The sequence below is a fragment of the Schistocerca americana genome, chromosome 8 (assembly GCF_021461395.2).
Source record: "Schistocerca americana isolate TAMUIC-IGC-003095 chromosome 8, iqSchAmer2.1, whole genome shotgun sequence".
Classification (NCBI taxonomy): domain Eukaryota; kingdom Metazoa; phylum Arthropoda; class Insecta; order Orthoptera; family Acrididae; genus Schistocerca; species Schistocerca americana.
Window position 1 is genome coordinate 457,521,234 of NC_060126.1, and position 25,619 is coordinate 457,546,852.

The following is a 25,619-nucleotide window of genomic DNA, read 5'->3' on the forward strand; positions in this document are numbered from 1 at the left end:
AGTCAGGAATATTAAAAGTGGAAATTCAATAACTGCGATTTTAAATCTGAGTGGCTGTAACGACCAGTTTTTCAGCAGCTCGGCTTCTGACTATGTTGGAGCCGCACTGTCGGTTTGGAACTCACGGCTCATGGGTTCGCGTAATCTACAGTTTAGGCCACAAGCGGCACTTGTTAAGTGCCTGGTAAACAGTATCGGCAGCTGGCTACGAGAAGGGACTCCGCGCTGTAGCCGATGCATTGCGCCACCCGCTGAAAGCTGGCGCGTGAAATATTTAAACGGAGCTACGAGTTAACGGCGGGCGTCGCCTGGCCGCACACGTGTTTCTGAGCCAACTCCACAGGACGCTGGAGGAGGGAACAGCACGCAGTGACTGTCGGCAATGCTCCAATACTATACCGAGGGGTCGGAATTCGTGGAACAGCAAAGGGACTTGATTCGGACGTCGGCTGCCAAAATTTTACTCTCTACACTGTACTTTATTTACTTATTTATTCATATCAGTCCACCTTTCTTCTTAGCAACAACAGATACACATCTGAGAATCACTCCGACAATTTTTCTTTCTCATCTGAATTTGAACTAAGTTTACAATATTGGCCACATTACTTTCCCATATTTCTGTTCGTTTCCGGTAGTATCACTCTTAACATTTAGATGGCTACTAAACATTGTCCTATGGCATCTTTTTCCACTATTAGCCGGGTGTTCGTTTCCTGTCACAGAGAAAAAGCCGTTGAATTTCCTCATTTCAATCTGTTTTAACTAATATTACTAACATCTTTAGCATTTGCTGCTTTTAAGATTCGTATCACTATAACTACAAATATGTCTACAACTGTGTGTAAAAAAACAATAATAACTACAACAAGAACAACAATACAACTATTAGGAAAATTAGTAGGCTCTGTTTGTACAACAATCTCATTTATGTCACTGCAGTGAGTAGTACTACTGCAGCTAAAATAGCACATTGCAGTTCTAGACGCTTCAGTCTGGAACCGCTCCACCGCTAGGGTCGCAGGTTCAAATCCTGCCTCGGGCATGGATGTGTGTGATGTCCTTAGGTTACTTAGGTTTAAGTAGTTCTAAGTTCTAGGGGACTGATGACCTCAGATGTTAAGTCCCATAGTGCTCAGAGCCATTTGAACCATTCAGTACATTGCAATTAGTAATATTATATTCGTACTGTGATCCTCAGAGGACACAGAGGTGCAAAACCTGAGGACGTTTGACTGCTAAGTGGAATAGTTGGACGGTCCATAGTCCATACATAGGAAGAACTAAAAATGGTTCAAATGGCTCTGAGCACTATGGGACTTAACATCTTAGGTCATCAGTCCCCTAGAACTTAGAACTACTTAAACCTAACTAACCTAAGGACATCACACACATCCATGCCCGAGGCAGGATTCGAACCTGCGACCGCAGCAGTCCCGCGGTTCCGTACTGCAGCGCCTAGAACCGCACGGCCACCGCGGCCGGCTAGGAAGAACTGCTTCAGTTCCATGGTGTATTAAGTATTTACACCTGTCCCCATTTGAGGGCAAGAATAGTGTTGTCAAACAAGATTGTTTTGGAGGTCTCGGCGTTATGATGTGCATAATGTTTCACGGGCCTTGTAACCTCCACATCTTTGAACACGGTACAGTTAGAGCTCCCTCCAGTACCTTGGAAGTTGCTCTCTATTCTCTTAACATACGTCTTATCATCCTGTCCCTTCTTCTTGTCATTGTCTCCCATATATTCTATTCCTAGCCAATTCTGCGAAGTATGTATTCACTCCTTACCTTCTCAGTCTATCTCATTTTCAACATTCCTCTGTAGCATCGCATCTCAAATGCTTTTAGTCTAGTAATCTTCTCTTGGCCAGGAATGCTCTTTTTCCTAGTGCTAGTCTGCTTCGTGTGTCCTCCTTGCTCCATCGGTGATGTATTATTTTGCTGTCTACATAGCAGAATTTCTTAACTTCGGGTACTTCGAAGTCAAATATTTTGATGTTAAGCTTCTCGCTACTCTCATTTCTGCTACTTCTCATTACCTTTGTCTTTCCTTTCCATATACTGTACTTATTAGTCTGTTTATTCCATTCAGCTGATCCTGTAATTATTCTTCACTTTCACTCAGGATAGCAATGTCATAAGCGCATCTTATCCTTCACATCCTTTCACCTTCCGTTTTAATTCCACTATGGAACCTGTCTTTTATTTCTGTTTTTGATTCTTCGATGTACAGATTAAACAGTAGGGGCGAAAGCCTACTTCCCTGTCTTACACACTTTTTAATTGGAGAACTTCGTTCCTCTCTTATTGGTCCCTCTGGGCTCTTGTACATGTATATTACTAGTCTTTTCCTAGAGCTTACCTCTATTTTTCACAGGATTTCAAACAGCTTACATCATTTGACACTGTTGAACGCTTTTTCCGGGTCGACAGATCCTTTAGTCCTGCTTCCATTATCTACCGTCACATCAGAGCTGCCTCTCTGGCGGCTTTACCTTTCCTAAAGCCAAACCGATCGTGATCCAACAGACACTCAGTTGTCTTTTCCATTCTTGTGTATTTATTTTTGTATTTTTAAGCATATTGTACGGTAATTATCGCAATTGTCAGGTCTTGTAATCTTCGGAACTGTGTGGATGATCTTTATCCGAAAGGCAGGTGGTTTGTCGCAAGACTCATACATTCCACACACCAGCGTGTGTCGTGCTTTTGTAACCACTTATCCTAATGATTTTAGAAATTCTGATGGAATGTTAACTAATCCTTCCAACCTTTTTGATCTTAAGCCTTCCAAAGCTCTTCTGATTCTAATACTGGATTCACTATTTCTTTTATATCGACACCCGTTTCCTCTCCTGTCACGTCATCAGACAATTCTTCCCCTTCATAGGGTCCTTCAATGTATTCTTTCCATCTATCTGCTCTCTCTCTCTCTCTCTCTCTCTCTCTCTCTCTCTCTCTCTTTCTCTCTCTCTCTCCTCTGCATTTAACAGTGGAATGACCATTGGAGTCCTAATGTTACCGCCGTTGCTTTCAGTTTTGAATTTTCTATATACTGAGTCAGTCATTCCGACAATAATTTCTTATTCGATATTCTTATTCGATTTCTTCACATTGTTTATGCAATCATTTCACCTTAGCTTCCCTGCGCTTCCGATTTCTGTCTTTCTAAGTGGCTTTTATTTCCGTATTCCTGAATTTCCCTGAACGTTTTTATACTTTCTTCTTTCATCGATAAACTAACGTATTTCTTCTGTTACCTATGGTTTCTCCGCAGTTACCTTCTCTGTACTTAACTACTTTTGTGACTGCCCTTTTTAGAGATATCCATTTCACTTCAGCTGAACTGTCTACTAAGCTATTCCTTATCGCAGTGCCTATATCCTTAGAGAACTTCAAAAGTATCTCTTCATATATTCGTACCCCATTTCCCCCTTCTCTCCGCAGTGATTATTCCTGACTGGTCTCTTAATCCCAAACTACTCTTCATTACTACTAAATTGTGATCTGAATCTATATCTGCTCCTGGGTACTCCTTACAATCCAATAGCGGATTCCGGAATCTCTGCCTGATCATGGTGTAATCTAACTGAAATCTTCTTATACCTCTCTGGTTTTTCCAACTCCTCCTCTACTGATTTTTGAACAGAGTATTCGCTATCACCATCTGAAATTTATTGCAGAACACAGACTTCCTCCTCTCTCATTCCTGTTATCAAGCCCATATTCTCCTGTTACCCTTCCTACTACCTTTTCGCCCACAACCGCGTTTCAGTCCCCCATTACTATAAGATTTTCGTCTCACTTCACGTACTGAAGTACGCGTTCATTATTTTCGTACGCTTTCTCTGTCTACCTTCAACTTGCGACGTCGTCTTGTATACCTGTACTAACGTCGTCGTTGTTGGTTTGCTGTCGATTCTAATGAATACAGCTTTATCAGCAAGCTGTTCACAGCGACTCACTCTCTGTTTCACCTTCCTATTCATAACGTTTCCTACTCTCATTATACCGCTTTCTGCTACTGTTGATATTGCCCTATACTTAAGTGATCATAAATCCACCCCCTCAGTATGTCTAGATTGAGCCTCAGCTTTCTTTTTTCAGATAAAACTTCTGACATTCAACGTCCGTCTCGTAGTACGTTATTCTTTCATTACTGGATCTCTTTCTCATGGTCATGAGCTCCTTGGTAGTCCTTACCTGGAGATACGAATTGAGGATATTCCGCAATCTTTTGCCGTTGGAGAGATCATAAGGTCACTTTTCAGTTACAGGTCACATGTTCTGTGGATATATATTATGTGTCTTAAGTGCAGTGTGTTCCATTGGCAGTGGCTTCCATTGTCTTCCGCTATTGATCGTTGCTGATACTCCCGCCTTAGGGGCAGTTTTCCACAGTAACGGCAAGTGAGTGCCTTGAACATCTGTCCGCTCCTCCGCCCTCTTTGACCTGGCCGTTAGCTAAAAGAGGGTGACTTCTTATGCCAGAAATCTTCGGCTGGCATTACTTATACCTTTTATTCGAAATTTAAGCAGTGCGGTGTTCGAACTCCGAACCCAGTACGTTTTGATTACTAATCAAAGTCACTGGCACTAAACCTATAGACCTGTTTCCCCCCCCCCCCCCCCCCCCCCCGACTTAAATCCTACCGAGCACCTGTGTGTTGCGCTGGGGAGACGTATTCCAGAACGCCCACATGAACCAACATGTCCAGCAATTGTCAACCTCGCTGGTGGAGAAATGTAACACCGTACCATAATAACTCTTTAACAAACTTGTGGCCAGCAAAATAGCACACTATAGAGCATACCTTGCCGTCCGTGGTGGTCACACGGTATTAAAAATCATGTCTCTCCGTTTGTAATGTCGAGGAGACCATAATACTCGTAAATCGTGCTGACTTCAGTGTAATTACTGTATTCGAATAATACTGTCATTCTGTTCATAGTACTGCGTATTTCTTTCACCTACCATCCATACTATACTATTCTATATTATACTATAGCAGTTCTTCCTATCTATGATCCAGGTTTTATCGATACTGACCCCAGTCACCCGAATTATTGCGTAACTGCCGTGTTTGCAATGAGCCACGAGTGTTTCACCAGTCATAATCCGACTTTCAGAATCGGCTAACTCGCGACATGCTGCCATATTCGCTGCACGCCCGTTTGTAACATTCACATATGGTGTCTACATTCGCATCTTCCCGCAGCAATAGTATGTCGTGTGCGGTACAACTGCAAATGGGGTGCCGGCCGAGGTGGCCGAGCGGTTCTAGGCGCTACAGTCTGGAACAGCGCGACCGCTATGGTCGCAGGTTCGAATCCTGCCTCGGGCATGGATGTATGTGATGACCTTAGGTTAGTTAGCTTTATGTAGTTCTAAGTTCTAGGGTACTGACGGCCTCAGAAGTTAAGTCCCATAGTGCTCAGAGCCATTTGCAAATGGGACACTTCCTCCTTGGGAGTTTTGCCACTCAGTTTATTTCTCCGGTTGACAGCAAAGACCATCTCAGTAAGAAATAAACGCCTGCTAAACTATGAGATTAAAATGGAAGTGGCGTACCAAAATACTATATCTAAAAATAACTGAAGGGTAAGGGTAAAGAAGGAGCTAAGGCAAATTTTAAACGATAAATAATACAAAGCTCGTCTATTTTTGGTGAGTTTTGTTTTATGGGCATTTTCTGTTCCAATGCTTTAGACATAATCAGAAACTGTAAGGATTCAGAAGGCAGTTCCAGTCTCAAGCAAGCTCAACAAACCGACTGTTGACACTTACTCACGCAAAGTCGGGTTGTGACGTTATGAGACAGCTGCCTAAGATCCTGGGGTTGTGCCGACATGTAAAATGGAGCCTGTAGTGGGGTAAAGTTGCTCCTGTTTGCTTCATTTTAACCCTAAGGCACACAACTTGGCTAAATACAATACTTTTTTCTTTTGTATTAAAGTTGTTTTCGTGCTTCTGAATTTCTATGTCCTCTCTATACATTTTAGTATAATGATAACCAGTCCTAGTGCACGATCTGTTACTGCCGACCTAACCGTCACGTCACGAGGCGCCACGAATTGACCGTTGCGAGCATGCATATAAAAAGTATGGGTTACTTAGTTGTTTGAGAGTTTAACTGCTCTCTGAACCGTTGAATTCTGTGATGGTGTTTCCAGCACTGGAAGACGAAGCCTTAGCCGAGAAATATGTCCAGCACCACGACCTAACGTATGTAAAATAAAAATCACCAAGGACGGAAATACCGGCTGCAGAAGTCTGCACAGTGTGAAAAAGTTAGCCCGCCACCGTTATGACCGATGCGAAAGACCTCGGCCGCGCGGGATTAGCCGAGCGGTCAAGGGCACAGCAGTCATGGAGTGTGCGGCTGGACCCAGCGGAGGTTCGAGTCCTCCCTCGGGCATGGGTGTTTATGTTTCTCCTTAGGATAATTTAGGTTAAGTGGTGTGTAAGCTTAGGGACTGATGACCTTAGCAGTTAAGTCCCATAAGATTTCACACACATTTGAACAATTTTTGAAAGACCTCGGTTCTTTGCCCGGTAGTGATTTCATCCTTGGAGGAGGTCTGAGACGGAATTCACTAAGCCCTGTGCTGCCAACTGCGGAGCTACTTAAACAAAAAGTGGCAGCTCCAATGTGAAGAGATAATGATAGCCGGGAGAGTACTGTGTTGACTCCATGTCCATCCGTACCACATCTTTATGACGACATCGGCATTGGCAGAGGATGGTAATGCAGCTGTTCGGCAAAAGCAAATATCCTCAGCGTTTAAATGGGGGGGTTTGCGTAAGTAATCTGTAATGATGCATTGACCACATAAAACTAATCGTGAGAAACGCAAATGCCAGTCTGAGACCAATCGGAGAATTCTCAGAAGTTTACGTGTTGTACTTGGAACCACGCGCCAACGAATCCTTCTGCTGTGACAACCTTATCATCTCAGAGTAGCAATTGCAACCCACGTGGAGTACCACCGATGTCATTCCTTGATGTCTTAACAGATGTCCCATCATCTTCCTTCTCCTTCTCAGTGTTTCCCATATACGCGTTCACACCCTGACTCTGCAGAGAACCTCGGGGAGTGAACGCATACATGGGAAACACTTCCTTACCTGATCAGTCCACTTAATCTTCATCATACTACAGTAGCATGACACCGCAAAAGCTCGATTCTCTTCTTCGTCGTTGTAAAGCAAAGGCAATTTTGCATTGTTTTGTTTTGGAGCACCTAGGCTATATGGTTCAAATGGCTCTGAGCACTATGGGACTTAACATCTATGGTCATCAGTCCCCTAGAACTTAGAACTACTTAAACCTAACTAACCTAAGGGCATCACACAACACCCAGCCATCACGAGGCAGAGAAAATCCCTGACCGCGCCGCGAATCGAACCCGGGAACCCGGGCGTGGGAAGCGAGAACGCCACCGCACGACCCTACTCTTAAAGAATGCATATAGACTCATATTGGAGTAACGTGGTTATAAGAACTGAAGGAATATAATGGCATGCATCCGAGTGTAAAGAGCTTATCGTGAAACTGGCTGTCCTTTAAGGTGTAGCTGCAGATAGTGCGATAATGTATCTTATAGACATGGAGGAAACAAACATCCAGAGGCTGAATTTGTCCAGTGGTTCCGAGAGGTATGAACTGCAATGACACGCACTTTTCAGGCGGAATAGTCTACTAGAAATGAGTATGACTTCTACGCGCAGACCAGGAATCAAGCAAAAGCAATTTATTTTGACCAGCTATTGGCCAAAAGCAATGCTCATAGCGTAGTTTTAATTCTCCTACGCCCATTTTCCCACTCTACCATGCTGCGACGCAAATATTACCCACTGTCCTTGCAAGATCACGCACACGAAAAAGAATCGGAGGGGTCAGAACAACTCCAACTTCTCTCAACACAATAAATAACTTTACAGTTAGTTAATTGTCCAGATTAACAGTCGTCATAATTGTACACGAATGCGTTAAGGCATTGATTATCTTGATACAACTGTCTTGGTACCTCTAATTTTCAGGGTACCTTTCACATGAATTTCCTCTTCAAATCCCGATTGGTCGGAGTTGAAAATAAATTCGTTACTGAACGATGAGGTAAGTTTCGTACATCTCATTTACATATTTTCTGACAGATTCCGCAGTTTTTTGTGCATCGTCAACTTGACGCTTTGTTTGAAATTTCGTTATCTTACATCTGCTTGTTCTGTAGCACTGTCTGAAGTTATGTAGTCATCCATTGCTTCCCTTGAAATCTATGTGCCTGGCAGAGGGTTACATGAACCACGTTCGAGCTGTCTGTCTACCGTTCCACTCTCGAACGGTGCGCTGGGCATGGCGTAGAAGGTCAGTAGGTCGCTACCAGGCACATCCTGTAAATTGTACCGAGCTTCCTCGAAGCGCGCAAACACCGGATTTTGTAACAACTGCGCCTTGTCCTGTTCGGATATCGGTAGTTTTTCTTATGCACTATACAGCCGTACTGCTGTGGACTTGTTCAAAATTTGCTCTTTTTTTCGTATCCGCTCCTTGGACAACGACGGTCCTTTACTATGTTTCACTGGAGACGGGATTTGTGGCTCCTTGTCCGTCAAGGATGATGAACTGCAGACACCTGTTTCAGTATCACTTTCAGTTGTTAAGCGTGTATCGTCAGCTCTGCACTCCTCATGTACGTTGTCCGCACAGTGGAGCGTATACGACATCACACATTCCACTTACACATCTTGAAGAAACGCTAATATTTCATCTGCTACTTTTTTTATCACTCTGCGAAATTCCTTGGGCTTCTTTCTGATGAAATGTCAATTTCAGCAGCTATAATGTTTGCTTTGTTTATGGTTGCCATTGATCTGCTTTGTATCGGCACCTCTAGCAATATTGTGAGTAATTCGTCGACTACTCAGTTCGGCTACGTTCCGTATCCTCATTCGGTGCTCACCACTGGATACCTTCAGTCCCGCCCCCTGTTGCCATAAGCAGCCAATATTGTGGTTGCATTCGAGATCTGGTGCTACAGACGAATGTTGAAAGTTACATGGACTGGTCAGGTAGGGAATAAGGAGGTTCTGCGCAGAATCAGAGAGGGAAGGAGTATGTGGAAAAGACTGATAAGGAGAACGGACAGAATGATAGGACATCCTTTAAGACAACGAAGAATGACTTCCATCGTACTAGGGAGCTGTGTAAGTAGCCTGTTTGTATGTTGCAAGCGCTATAGACTGAATATCGCTGACAACGCTCTGCTCCCTCGGCAAGAGATTCTCTGGTTGGACATACTAGCAGTTAGCGATTGGATAGGGAAGTGTATGGACATGATATTCTTAGTGGAGACTCTGTGTAGGTAGGACATGCATCGTAAAGCGAGATGAAATGATAGGTTTATAAGAAAATACCCAAGGGTATCTATGATGATGTATGTTTGGTTGCTAATGATTGGGCAGTGGAATTATTGACAACTATATAATGTTTGGAACTGGATGTCACATGATCAAGGTAAAATTTCCTAAACACATTGTTTGCTCTTCAACAAAATCTTTCTGTCTCTAACCATATGCCTCCTAGTGGTTAGAGTCTATTGTATTTAGGATCTTTTTATTTAGCTGGCTGTAGCTGCTACTTCTTGTAATTGTTGTAGTCAGTGTTATGAAGATTTTCTGTGAGGTAAGTGACATGAAAAGGAATGGGGTTTGCAATCTTGAGATTCGTGACTGAAATGAGTTTAGGCAATTAACAGAGTTGGAGGTAGTTTTATATTTCTTTAAATTCATATTTTTTTGATTTGCATTATTCTTATGATTTCTTGCAGTTTAGGGGCCACTCTTTTGTGTTAATTACTGGAAGTCACGTTGTCAATATCTACATCTACCTCTACATCTACGTGATTACTGTGTCATTCACAATAACACTCACATAAAGTGCTCGGGAGAGGGTTACATGAACCACCTTCGAGCTGTCTGTCCACCGTTCCACTCTCGAACGGTGCGCTGGAAAAACGAGCACTTAAATTTTTCTGCGCGAGCACTGATTTCTCTTATTTCATCACGATGATCATTTCTCCCTATGTAGGTGGGTGCCAACAGAATGTTTTCACAATCGGAGGAGAAAACTGGTGACTGAAATTTCAAGAGAAGATCCTGTCACAACGAGAAACGCCTTTGTTTTAATGATTGCCACTCCAATTCACGTATCGTGTCTGTGGCACTATCTCCCCTTCTTTGTACTTTTTCGATGTCATCCGTCAGTCTTACCTAATGCGGATCCCACACCGCACAGCAATACTCCAGAACAAGGCGGACAAGCATGGTGTAAGCAGTCTCTTTAATAGACCTGTTGCACCTTCTAAGTGTTCTTCCAATGAATCGCAGACTTTGGTTGGCTCTACGCACAACTTTAGCTATGTGATCGTTCCATTTTAGGGTATTTGTAATTGTAATCCCTAAGTATTTAGTTGAATTTGGAGCCTTCATATTTGTCTGACTTATCGAGTAATCGAAATTTAGTGGATTTCTTTTACTACTCACGTGAATAACTTCACACCTGTCTTTACTCAGGGTCAATTGCCACTTTTCGCACCGTACAGATATCTTATCTAAATCATTATGCAAATAGTTTTGGTCATCTAACGACTTTCCAAGACGGTAAATGACAGCATCATCTGCATACAATCTAAGACGGCTACTGAGATTGCTTCCTATGTCGTTAATATAGATCAGGAACAATAGAGGGCCTATAACACTTACCCGGGGAACACCGGAAATTATTTCTGTTTCACTCACTTTCTTTCCGTCTATTACTACTAACTGTGACTTTTCTGACAGTAAATCACGAATCTAGTCGCACAACTGAGGCGATATTCCGTAGGCACGCAGTTTGGTTAGAAGACGCTTAGGAACGGTGTCGAAAGCCTTCTGGAAATCTAAAAATATGGAATCAGTTTACATCCCCTGTCGATATCACTTATTACTTCATGGGTATAAAGAGCTAGTTGTGTTTCGCAAGAACGATATTTCCTGAATCCATGCTGACTACGTGTCAGGATATCGTTTTCTTCGAGGTACTTCATAATGTTCGAATACAGTATATTTTCCAAAACCCTACTGCAAATCGACGTTAGTGATATGGGCCTGTATTTCAACGGGTTACTCTTACTTCCCTTTTTGGGTATTAGTATAACTTGAGCAATTTTCCAGTGTTTAGGTACGGATCTTTCTGTGAGCGAGCGGTTGTATATAATTGCTAAGTATGGAGCTATTGTACTCTGAGAGCAAACTGACTGGTATGCATTCGGAACCGGAAGCCTTGCTTTTATTAAGTGATTTAAGCTGCTTTGCGACACCGAGGATACCTTTTTCTATATTTCTCATCTTGGCAGTTGTTCTTTATAGGAATTCCGGAATATTTACTTCGTCTTCTTTGGTGAAGGAGTTTCGGTAAAACGAGTTTAATAACTTTGCTTTAGTGGCACTGTCATCAGTCACTTCACCGTTCTTATCGCGCAGTGTAGGTACTGATTGAGTCTTGCCACTGGTGTGCTTTATTAATGACCAGAACCTCTTTGGGTTTTCTGCCAGATTTCGAGACAGACTTTCGTTGTGGAAATTACTGAAAGCATCTCGCATTGAAGTACGCGTATATTTCGAACTTTTGCAAAACTTTGCCTGTCTTGGGGATTTTGCGTTCTTTTAAATTTGGCATCCTTTTGTCTCTGCTTCTGCAACAGCCATCTGACCCGTTTTGTGTACCATGGGGGATCAGTACCATCACTTATTAATTTACGTGGTATATATCTCTCAATAGCTGTCGATACTATCTCTCTTAAATCATTCCACAACTTTTCTACACTTAAGTGATCAGATCGGAAGGAGTGCAGTCTTTCTCTTAAAAACGAGTTAAGAGGATATTTATCTGCTTCTTTAAATAGATATACTTTGTGTTTCTTCTTGATGGTTGTAGGAGTTAGATTGCGTTGGGCTTGTATATTGTGGGTAATAAATAAGTAGGTTAAGTTTGAGTTGTCTTTGTCAGGGATAATTCTGTAGATCAGTGTTTGATAAAAATAATTAAAGAGGTAATTTCAGCTGTAGAGGGTAAAAACTGTAGAGGAAGACAGAGATTGGAATACATCCAGCAAATAACTCAGGACGTAGAATGCAAATGCTACTCTGAGATTAAAAGGTTGACATAGGAGAGGAATTCGTGTCAAATAGCATCAAATCACTCAGGAGATTGATGACTCAAACAAACAAGACAAACAAAAAAAAGAAGAAAAAGAATTTTGGTTGCGTGGTAGGCAATATGTGGGGTATCGAACGCCGTAAATACCATTGAGCTTTTGCGACCTCACACTCAACGGGTTCCTTGTATAAGCTGAGAGGCACCCACATGCCTTGCTCATACTGTGGCATCAAGCAGTCAGGCCTGCAAGATGAGTGGTCTGCCAAGCGAGTGGATTCATTCTTGTTTATCGAGTAACATGAACTCTAGTACTCTCACAATTAAGTCACTAATCAACCTCCTGTATGAATAATGCGCAACGGAAACACGCATCTATCAGTAATTTACAGAACTCTGACTGTGCACTACGCACTGGCAATACCACATTTTCTTTTTGTCTTTTATTTAACGGCTTTTGTCAACACGTGGCCACCGCACTGAATAGGAATGGCGCACACATTATAAACTCGGGACATTATGACAACATACAATTCGAAGGAAAAGTCCACCAATCTTTTTCTTTTCACTATCTTATTTATTCCAATAAATTCTCTAACCTAAACACACAAATTCTATAACCTACAACAATAACACATGAGAAATTCCGCCCAGTGGGCATGGCTTTACAATGGTGAATCTCTATATTATGGTCTCGTAATTATTTTTAACGCTACAGTGTACTTTCTGGATAGGATGGTGGATATTTTATTATACCTCACACTTCGACTCTCACAATCATCATCACTAAAATTTCCTCCAGACCGAGGGTACCGAAGGAACAAGCATAACCCACTAATCTTTTGAAACTACCTCGCTACTCTCCCATGCAAACCACACATACCCAAATTACACGACATACACCACACTACAACATGAAATACTACACAGAGAATGGTCACAACATTATCACTTTCAGCTTTCCCACTTCAATTAATATTTATCCCAGTTTCACATGACACAGCCCCACTTCGTAATTCTACTTTCCTACTATGAACTCTGGAGATATTTCCACGTCTTCCTGTGCAATGCAAGCCAAGTGGCGTTGCTGGATAGACGGCCGACTCACCTTGCTTCTCTCTCAGAGTTTAAATCTAGCGTCACACGGAATCATATCACGCAAAGTAACATTAAGAACATATTCATCACACACGCGAGTCCTCAACTGATACCATGGACGAGTACTTCTCTTTATCCTGTGTCTCATACACAGATTGAGACTCACACAGTACCCACCACGTGGAAGTACTCGTCTCTAATTTCAAGTCCTGCACACGCCATTTCTTAAATATTTCAACTTATGGTACACACGCTATTTCTTAAATATTTCAACTTATTGTACACACGCTAGTAATTCAGCTTAACTGAAGCACACGGAAGTATTTCAACTTGGTTTCATTGTGACCGTTGGTCACTTCTGAAGATTACTACAATCCCTTTAATATTACCTGCCTGACATTTAATTCTCCCCACAAAAGTTCCTAAAATAGAGAAATTATATTCCACATGCATACCATGTCTCCACTCTTTCATCATTACGAAACACAACTAAAACAGGTCTTAACAGCACAAGATCCAGCGGCAGAGTGCTGAAACATGGCCGTTCTCGAGATCCTCTCCACCTCTGCTGAAGTAGGGGGAGCACCTTTCTACCGCATTGGTCAGCCACATTTCAGGCGCTCAAAGCTCAGGCAAATTTCATCTCTTTGGTCCCACCAAAGGTGGCCAAAGGATCGACTCAAAGATGATCATATATTCACATTCACTATCTGCGGTTAGCAGACGACCATACACTCATTCATTTCACAGATCTCACCGAACTGGATGTAGGGATTTACTTTGTGGGAGTGCACATGTGATCAATTAAATAAATAAATTGTCATTCTTTCCCACACTGGTATCTGGCTTCGCTGTATTAATTGAAATTGAGTTACTTTACAAAAAAAATGTGTTGTTCTGACAAAAATAATGAAGTATGTTGTACCTATCTTCAATGTCGGGCGGTACTGTACCCTTTCAAAGCACTCAATGTTCACCACAGCTGGGACTCCTCCGGTGGCACACAGCAGCCGCCAGATGCCTTTCCTGGAAGGCAGCAGCCCGGGGCTCCGCACTCTACAGCCCGGGGCTCTGCACTCTACAGTGTCCTTGAGGGCGGCGATGCTCCACAAGACGCCACTCGCAGAGAGGAGTCCCTGCACCGTGCTGTAGCTGTCGCTAATGGAGTCAGCAATGCTGGGCGAGTAGACGCACCCGAGGGAAGGCTGGAAACAGCATTCGTTCAACGTGGGCCATCCTAGCCATGCTGAGGGGTGCACGGTCATCGAGCAGTGACGTCACAATTGTGGTTATATGAGTTAAAATAAGATGTCTTAATCTTTGAACTTGTTTACTTGAGTTGCCAACGGCTCTCCACCTCCTCACGCCACCCATCGCTATCCAGTTCTGAACTGATGTGGGCCTTGCACCACCGGTCCACGCAGCAGATATAGATGCTTTACGCCAAGACGTTACTATGAAATATTGTAGAGCGAAGAATTTACTTATGTTATGTTATGTTAATCGGGGTCCTAGAGCCCGCACGTGGTCCGCAACCTCACGACCACTGCCGCAGTCCACTTCACCCCTCCGCCGCCCCACACCGAACCCAGGGTTATTGTGCGGTTCGGCCCCCGGTGGACCGCCCCACGGAACGTCTCACACCAGACGAGTGTAACCCCTATGTTTGCGTGGTAGAGTAATGGTGGCGTACGCGTACGTGGAGAACTTGTTTGCGTAGCAATTGCCGACAAGTGTAGCTGAGGCGCAATAAGGGGAACCAGCCCCCATTTGCCGAGGCAGATGGAAAACCGCCTGAAAGCCATCCACAGACAGGCCGGCTCACCGGACCTCGACACAAATCCGCCGGGCGGATTCTTTCCGGGGACCGGCTCTCCTTCCCGCGCGGCCGAAGAATTTACATACTTGTCTTTCATTCTCGTATGGGCTACTGTAAAATACTGCTGCCTTGGACTATTAAATCCCTAAGGAATGTGGTGGCCTAGAAGGTGCGACACTCCACCGTCGTACTCACAAAACCAATTCTAAAATATGTGAACTCTGTGAACAGGGACCGTGTCGCTTTAGAACTCAGCGTCACCATTGGGGAACAAACATTGTACATTGGAATTGAGCGTATTAGCTAAAATGCTCACATAATCCTTAGCATTATTGTGGCCCATGGAATATCAGGAGATGGCTGCTGAAATCGTCGCCGAATCCATCTTTCGTGCATGGGGCGTAAACTTGGCCAGAAGTTAGAACCAGTGTGAAACAAGACTAATCCGACCAAACTACTTTCTTCCATTGTTCCGCACTTCAGACTTTATGGATTCGGCGCCAAGTTTTACTGTTATGGGAATTTGCATAACAGGTGTGTGGGTTTCGAATTACAGCTCGCCCTGGAATTCCCTGCTTATGGAGCCCCCGTCATGTTTTGCTGCTGGCAGAATACGCGAGTGCGAAATTCAGTTCTACAGTGCATTTTAAGCTGTCGGCCTCTTGTTCTTCGTCACAACTCTCTTCAGTGACCGTCTCTCACGATCGCTCTACATGCACTTTATTCCACATGACGACTTTTCGGGTGTTTCTCCGATTTCCCTGTATCTGATATACAACTTGGACACGGTGCCCCTTGAAACCCAAAACACTTCGGCCACCTTGGTTACGGAAGCACCAACATTTTGCCCATGTTGGAACTCACTTCGCTCCAACAAAATGCACTCACAGCTATACAGAACGCTGTTCTGATCACGACTGGCATTTACTAAACCTTTGTCCTGTCATAGTCTTCTCCGTTTAACGAGAAGAAACACAATGAAGCCCTTCAAATACTGTGTCAATTAGTCTTGTCATTCGTGATTGACATCCCTCAGTATTTAAAGTCCTCCAGTTTCTGTTGCCATATTGCTTAGGTTCTTTTTGCTTGCAATAGCTCGGTATACCCAACCGCCTCACGGTTCTTTTATATTCCTTATTCATTTACTAATTTTGGGTATTCGGCTAGCCCTCTGCCCTTTCTTCCTCCGTTCCTCGACCTTTGCCTCGTATCCTAAAGTAATCGCAATCACAAAGGCATGACGCCCTTATATCGGCCAAAACAACAGACATGCGATCTAAGGATCGCAGAAAGAGGTAAGTGTTGTGATGAAACTGTCACTGTAATTTCATAATAAAAAACAGTGACACAACGTATCGATATCTGACTGTCGCTTCCTAAGGCACTTGAACAGCCTCCATGCCAACATAACATTTACCATGGAAGTAGAAAAAGACAAGAAACTGCCATTTCTAGATGTGCTGGTCACAAGGGACGGCAAAAACCTGGGACACAGCGTGTATCGAAAACCGACACACACGGACCGATACCTGCACAAACTGTCAAACCACCACCCGAGCCAGAAAAGAGGCATGATTAGTACGCTCGTAACGAGAGCAGGACGAATATGTGAGCCGCAACACCTCAAACGAGAAATGCAACACCTCGAAACTGCTCTGAGGAGCAATGGGTACTCCACAAATTACATTAGAAGTGTAACAGAGCCAAACACTCGGCGAAGTAAGGAACCAGAAAAAGAAATGTCGGGTACGGCCTTTCTGCCATACATTCCCAGAGTGACGGACAGAATCGACCGTATATTGCGCAAACATGGCGTAAAGACGATTTTCAAACCGACAAGGAAGATCAAAGAGTGTCTTAGATCGACGAAGGAGAAAAGAGACCCACTTGCAATGTCGGGAATATACCGTATACCATGCACATGTGGAAAAGTTTATGTCGGAATGACTGGACGATCAATTAACACCAGGATCAAAGAGCATAAGCGATATTGCAGGTTGGGGCAGGTCGAGAAATCGGCCGTGGCAGAGCACGCACTGAATGAGACCGACCACGTAATAGAATTCGCCGACATGGAAGTTCTGACCGTAGAGAAGCACTATCACACGTGCTTGTTTAGAGAAGCTGTAGAAATACAAAAACACGTGAACAGTTTCAACAAGAAAGAGGAAAGCCTTAAGGTAAACGGATCCTGGCTTCCCGTACTGCAGCGAACGACCGTCGCAGTTAGCAAGAGGAGAAACGCACCGGAAATGACCGCGGAGAAGCCCTCGGACGTTGGCGCACCAGGTATATACACTCCTGGAAATGGAAAAAAGAACACATTGACACCGGTGTGTCAGACCCACCATACTTGCTCCGGACACTGCGAGAGGGCTGTACAAGCAATGATCACACGCACGGCACAGCGGACACACCAGGAACCGCGGTGTTGGCCGTCGAATGGCGCTAGCTGCGCAGCATTTGCGCACCGCCGCCGTCAGTGTCAGCCAGTTTACCGTGGCATACGGAGCTCCATCGCAGTCTTTAACACTGGTAGCATGCCGCGACAGCGTGGACGTGAACCGTATGTGCAGCTGACGGACTTTGAGCGAGGGCGTATAGTGGGCATGCGGGAGGCCGGGTGGACGTACCGCCGAATTGCTCAACACGTGGGGCGTGAGGTCTCCACAGTACATCGCTGTTGTCGCTAGTGGTCGGAGGAAGGTGCACGTGCCCGTCGACCTGGGACCGGACCGCAGCGACGCACGGATGCACGCCAAGACCGTAGGATCCTACGCAGTGCCGTAGGGGACCGCACCGCCACTTCCCAGCAAATTAGGGACACTGTTGCTCCTGGGGTATCTCCATGAAACTGGGCTACGGTCCCGCACACCATTAGGCCGTCTTCCGCTCACGCCCCAACATCGTGCAGCCCGCCTCCAGTGGTGTCGCGACAGGCGTGAATGGAGGGACGAATGGAGACGTGTCGTCTTCAGCGATGAGAGTCGCTTCTGCCTTGGTGCCAATGATGGTCGTATGCGTGTTTGGCGCCGTGCAGGTGAGCGCCACAATCAGGACTGCATACGACCGAGGCACACAGGGCCAACACCCGGCATCATGGTGTGGGGAGCGATCTCCTACACTGGCCGTACACCACTGGTGATCGTCGAGGGGACACTGAATAGTGCACAGTACATCCAAACCGTCATCGAACCCATCGTTCTACCATTCCTAGACCGGCAAGGGAACTTGCTGTTCCAACAGGACAATGCACGTCCGCATGTATCCCGTGCCACCCAACTTGCTCTAGAAGGTGTAAGTCAACTACCCTGGCTAGCAAGATCTCCGGATCTGTCCCCCATTGAGCATGTTTGGGACTGGATGAAGCGTCGTCTCACGCGGTCTGCACGTCCAGCACGAACGCTGGTCCAACTGAGGCGCCAGGTGGAAATGGCATGGCAAGCCGTTCCACAGGACTACATCCAGCATCTCTACGATCGTCTCCATGGGAGAATAGCAGCCTGCATTGCTGCGAAAGGTGGATATACACTGTACTAGTGCCGACATTGTGCATGCTCTGTTACCTGTGTCTATGTGCCTGTGGTTCTGTCAGTGTGATCATGTGATGTATCTGACCCCAGGAATGTGTCAATAAAGTTTCCCCTTCCTGGGACAATGAATTCACGGTGTTCTTATTTCAATTTCCAGGAGTGTATAATCTGCGGCCGCGAGCTCGGCTTCAGTTCACCAGCGGCAATGGAGGGTGAAGCTTTGACAATGCCAGCCACTCGTGCTGGCGAAACGTCAGAAAAATCATTAGATGAACGTCGGCCGAAGAACCCGAGACAGAAGCCAAAAGGCAGTTCGTCAACAAGTGGCCACGAAAGCCTTAACAATTACATATACATTTGTCCCACATCAGCTAAGGAGGCGTGACCATTTACGGATTTGCCGCGATTAATAAAGGGGAGGCTAGATGTCCATCTTCTCGCCACCCAGTTCAGCCACGGGATAGAATGTGTGTATATCAATTAGCTGCGTGTTGTGTTATTTATATGCACACACACAAAAAAAGTTTTGCATCCCCTCGGTTCCAAGAATTCCGGAACCTGTAAAGAAAATTAGAGTAGAGATCAACATAAGCATCATTTCCGCCCTTTTTATTGCTCATGAAAACCACTTTTCATGTTGTACCACCATACAGCGAGACCTTCAGTGGTGGTGGTCCACATTGCTGTACACACCGGTACCTCTAATACCCAGTAGCACGTCCTCTCGCATTGATGCCTGACTGTATTCGTCGTCGCATGCTATCCACAAGTTCATCAAGACGCTGTCGGTCCAGATTGTCCCACTCCTCAACGGCGATTCAGCGTAGATGGCTCAGAGTGGTTGGTGGGTTACATAGTCCATAAACAGCCCTTTTCAATCTATCCCAGGCATGTTCGATAGGGTTTATGTCTGGAGAACATACTGGCCAGTCTAGTCGAGCGACGTCGTCCTGAAGGAAGTCATTCAGGAGATGTGCACGAAGGGGCGCGAATTGTCGTCCATGGAGACGAATCCCTCTCCCATATGCTGCCGATATGGTTACACTATTGGTCTGAGGATGGCATTCACGTATCGTCCAGCAATTACGGCACTTTCCATGACCATCAGCGGCGTTCGCCGGCCCCACATAATGCCACCCCAAAATATCAGGAAACCCTCACCTTGCTGCACTCGCTGGACAGTGCGTCTAAGGCGTTCAGCCTGACCGAGTTTTCTCCAAACACGTCTACGACGATAGTTTGGTTGAAGGCATATGCGACACTCATCGATGAAGAGAACGGGATGCCGATCCTGAGCCGTCCGTGCTGCACGTCGTTGGGCCCAACTGTACTGCTCTGCATGGTGTCGTGTTTGCAGAGATGGACCTCGCCATGGACATCGGAAGTAAAGTTGAGCATCATGCAGCCTATTGCACACAGTTTGAGTCGTAACACGAAAGGCATTATTTAACATAGTGGCGTTGCTGTCAGGGCTCCTACGGGCCATAATCCTTAGGTAGCGGTCATCCAATGCAGTAGTAGCCCTTGGGCGGCCTGAGCGAGGTATGCCATCGACAGTTCCTGTCTCTCTGAATCTCCTCCATATCTGAACAACATCGCTTTGGTTCACTCCGAGACGCCTGGACACTTCCATTGTTGAGAGCCCTACCTAGCACAAAGTAACAATGGGGATGCGATCTAGCCGCGTTATTAACCGTCTGGGCATGGTTGAACTACAGACAACACGAGCCGTGTACCTCCTTGCTAGTGGAAAGACTAGAGCTGTTCGGCTGTCTGACTCCCTCCGTCTAACAGGTGCTGCTCATCCGTGATTGTTTACATCTTTGGGAGGGTTTAATGAGATCTCCGAAGAGTCAAAGGGACTGTGTCTGTGATACACTATCCATAGTCAACGCTTAACTTCAGGAGTTCGAGGAACCGGGTTGCTGCAAAACTTTTTTGATGTGTGTAGAAGTGAGGGGAATTTTTTCTAATTCAACGTCGTGGATGGCTTTCTAAAATTATTAAGCAGCGTTGAACTAAGAAAATAAATAATTTGTAGTTCGGTGTAATAAAGTCTACTGCCCTCACGCGTCTTCCTGTTCGGATAAGCATACTTCGTGATGTGCGGAGCCGTCACCCTCTGCCCTCGCAGTTACTCCAACGCACCATGGTGTCCCACGCACAGTGTCGATACCGAGCAGTGCATGCGTAAGGACGTGGATCGGAGCACGTATGTATGCATCGTGCTGTTGAATTAGCTATAAATCATACAATCTAATAATTTTTAACATGGTTTATGTCCACTGATGTAGAGTTAATTTCATATTAATAACATTTGTATGGAGTGTGTGTTGCAATATACATACCCATATGTGATGAAATACACATAAAATTTTGAGGTGAAACATTCATACAAATTGTGCCACAGCATATAAAGTGACAATTGGTCCTCCCTCGATAGTACAAATTGATCTTGCCAAAAGCCGATAAGTGTATATGTTATAGGTTTATGGTAGGTACATCTTTGCTGTAAATTATCCTTGGAACTACGTGACCTTGGCTTAACTGTGTGCCGCTGTCATGGCATAGGAGCCATGACGTAGCAGTTGCAGCATACCACGGGTACGATGATACCATAAAGACGGGTGAATGGGTGGTCTCTTACGCCGTAGGGACTGTCCAATTAGGAGGACAAGCACGTCATTTCCAGGCGAAGGAAGTCTTCTGTCTAAAGGAACAGGCCTCTCGTAGACAACAGCCACATAAGAAGACACTTTACGGTCGAGAGACTATGTTACACCATCAGTTGAAGTAAACATCCTACTCGGAAAAACGGAAAATATTCATGCATCTGAAGCAAATAATAGTGCACTAAGAATTAATGAAGCTGATGCACAGGTACGAGTCAATAGGTTTAGAACACTACAGTTTCCGGGTGTACGTAAGTTTTTCATCGTAAGTGACTTGTAAATGAGCTCCACAGAGAGATAATCACAAGGGCTGGTGCTCCTCATAATTACTGGACTGACAAATAAGAAAGTCAAAATCTTAACGTCTCATGTCTTAATTTTTTTTTTTTTTTGGAGGGGGGGGGGGGGGAACTTTTTCGTTAAAGCACGGAGAACTAACGGCGTCTGCAAAAAAGTGAGCATTGAGGTAAAAATGCTGTACGTGGCCGGAGTCACCTTTGTAAGCTTTCCGTAAAAACCCACATGTAAATGAAAATAACGAATATTCCTTTTGCAGACACTTGTTTCCTCGTGTAATGCTAACTTTAGATATCGTATTGAACCGCTGAGCAACGCTGTGCGTTGGTTTGCCCTGTGTTGCCCTTGTGAACACTGTCGTTAAACAAAACTTTAAATTTAATGGAATGCAGACTTTGAAATAATGAAAACTAATCTAATTGAATGCCAAAGTAACTAATTGTGTACTCAGTGTAAACTATTTAACTGAAACTCAATACTGAGTTACACTACGAAAGTTGCGTGACATGAAGTACAATTTCTAACTCTAAATGTCCACAAAAATAAAATACTACTGTACTCAGAAGAAAACATAGCTGTTTGAGATTACCTATAATGTTAACCGTAAATTAATCTGCTTGCTTAGCGAAACAGATGATAATTCTGATTACGAACTGCTTCCTCATAAGAATGCATGGTTAGTTTTGCTCTGAAATAAGGGTAACTTACCTCATGCTCAGGATGTTTTGTGTCTGGTGTACTGAAGTTCTCTAACGTAAATGGAAATCAGGAGAGGCAGCAGCTAAAGAAAATATAAACTACTAACCACAAAATTAATTTTTTGCTTGTCAGGAAGGATCTGTGTTTTAGTTTGGCGTAAGGTGCAATGCACGCACGACAGAGTATTCAAAACCTCACTAAGAACCTTGGAGGAGGGTTTTACTTTCAAGGAAGTCGTCCTTGAAGAGTTAAACTGTTTATTCTCAAAAAACTGTAAACCATAAAATGATCCTAGCACTCACCAAATTCTACCACTCCTAAAATTGCAGACATTTTAACCAACTTTGTAATTTGTGACATAATGAAAACAATAAGATCAAATTAGTAATAATCATGATTTTTTTATTGGTTAGTTGAGGGACAAAGGATTCCTTTAATTAATAGTTCTGACATATAAGCATTTCATTGTCCCGCACCCTGAAAAATTAGTCCAGAAATCTTCTCCATCAACAGAATCCATTATATATGTTTGAAAGCAAGTTTTCAACTCCATAATAAAGTATTCCAGATAATCTCTCTTAGGTTCACAAATACCAAATCCCCTTCTCTAAAACCTCAACTGCTCCCTACAATGGCTCAAATAAGAACGCTCCAACGCCGCACAACTGGGAGGCGAGCAAGCAAACTACAGATAAATTTAAACACAGATTCATAGATCTTATTCACAACTTGTACAATGCGCTCATTTATTTTTGTTCCAGGTCGGTAAAGGTACGTTATTTACAATGGCAGAAATCCCATGAGAACCTTACACCTTGTAGGCACCACATCAGATAGCTAGGTACTGTTACTGCACATTGCAACAGATATACCCACTAATTAATTTTTTCATAAATAAAGCTGTTTGTGTCCAAGGGAAGATTCCAGTATGCAACCACGTAAATCTATGCTCATTTTCCAATCAGCAGAAAATGTTTGACAGGTAGCAAGACTCATTTTAAATCTAATCGGAAATCGTTTCTTTGAGTAATTCCCACTGATCTATAGACAAATGCTCGACTTAATTCTGGTAGCATACGTAGTATAGCAGGCAAAGTTACGTATTTACTGATGCATTTGTGTTTTATGAAGCAATAGAAATGAAGTATATGCGGTCTGTAAATCAACTAATTCCATAAAAGTCATGCGAAGTATGAGCGGAACATGAAACCAACAGCATTCAGTTTCACACTGAATTATTATGCTATGCGATCCCACAAAGAAATTACATCCTACCAGTTGTGATACATAGAAATCAGAAAAATCGTTTTTAGATTTCTGCCTACAGCTTCCATTGCAGTCATCTTCGAAAACACGTTCCCCGGTGCCACTTAAACTTCATTTTTGTCCACACAAGTTTCGGACTTTCGGCCACCTTCTGATTCTGTCACTCTTAACATCGTCGCACACTGTAAAAATACAATCCTCCCGACCAGTTTTTAAAAATGAATGTGCTTGGGACTTTGTTCATTGCGTCGTGTAGCTGTGTACTAGAGATGTTGCAGGTTTGCAGGTCAAAAATATCGCAGATTCTCTAAAGTAGCCCATATAGGAGGTCAAACCATTGGCGTAGAAGGGCTTGTATGAGAATCTCAAAGAGTGCGCCAAATACTTTCTCAGGGAATGAGAGGATTGACGTACGCCACCGATAATTCCAAATAAATTCTCAAGAGAGAAATAGTAGCTTTATATAGAAAAAAGACTGTCTAACAATAGCTAAGGGGAATGTAATGCAAGGAAATATTAATAAATAACATGCAAATAATGTGAAGTGGTTGGTTGAGGGGGGTGGGGGGAGGGTGCTGGTCTGCGAATGCCTGGCCTTCTTCACAAGAACTCACCTAGCATGAGGCACCATCTGCCCACTGTTACGTCAATTTCACTGGAGACCTGCTGGCCCTCACTCCCAGTAAAGATGTCGTGAAGCTCACATTTCATACAGGTTTAGTGGACTGCAGATGAAGTGAACAGTCGTAATGATATTCAGTCTTGGTAATTGTTAACTGCCATGTAAAAGGCATTGCTTTCGTTGACCTCACAACAGCTTATGATACAAAGAGCCACAAAAGGTTGGTCAAAGGATTACCACTTAGCACAGTTTACACGACGCTACTGAAGAACAGGAGATACTTTCTCATCCCGCAAAACAAGAAATGTCTTCCATTTTTAAGGTGTGCGTCTATTCAGACTTCGCGTGTAGGAATTCCTTGAAAACGTCTCGGTCGCTAAATACTTAATTTACGATGGGTTTCAAGTAATCGTTATCAGATAAAATATGCTTGGAGAAGCTCATACAAGTGAGCAATGCAAGAAAAATGTGGAACTGTCGTTAAGGGTATTTTCAAAAGTTGCTTTGAGACGTTGCGTGACAGACTGGCATGCGAAACGGGTTAATATACATCTGAACTAGACTGGACGCATTGTGATAGGCTGCCAGTATACCATACCAAATTATGGACATCGCACTTCTAGGTAGCCACAGCAAATTAAACTTCTGAAGTGGAGAAAAAGAAACAGGAAACTGATCCCGGATGTCTCTGGTTTGGTCGCGAGCTTCAGCGACCTAGACTCAGATCAGGAAACCATTTCATACAGACATCTACAGCAATTTCTCCATCCTTGAACCGACTTTCGAACCTTTTCAGGTTCATCTTCAGATGGTTTCGGGAGGATCCGGGAAGTTACATCATTACTGGTAGTAGCATAATGCTCCATCTGTCGGTAGATAAGCTATAGTCATGGCGATACATTAAAGTGTGACCCATCTTTCTGCTATAGAACCAGCACCCAGCATTATTCTACTACCAGTAAGCTATAGTCATGGCGATACACTAAAGTGTGTCCCATCTTTCTGCCATAGTACCAGCACCCAGCATTATGCTACTACCAGTAATGATGTAACTTCCCGGATCCTCCCGAAACCATCTGAAGATGAACCTGAAAAGGTTCGAAAACCGGTTCATGGAATAAAGCATTATTATTCAAAAAAAGTGACTGATTACAGTTCTGTATAACTTATTTACATTCAATATACGGTCACGGTTCTAAAATACCCGTAATGGATAAGCATAATTTCTTCATCTCCCAGATTGCGGCAAGTGGAGCTATGGTGGGATTCCTTGTCTGAAGCACACGGAAAGGGTGTCGAAGAGGAGCCAGTCACAGGTTCACACCTGCCTTATGTGATACAGAAGACGCTGAACAGAGAACCGAAGTGTCAACCTCATGAGCTGGGGCTTCAGCAGTGCTGATGAAATTTGCCT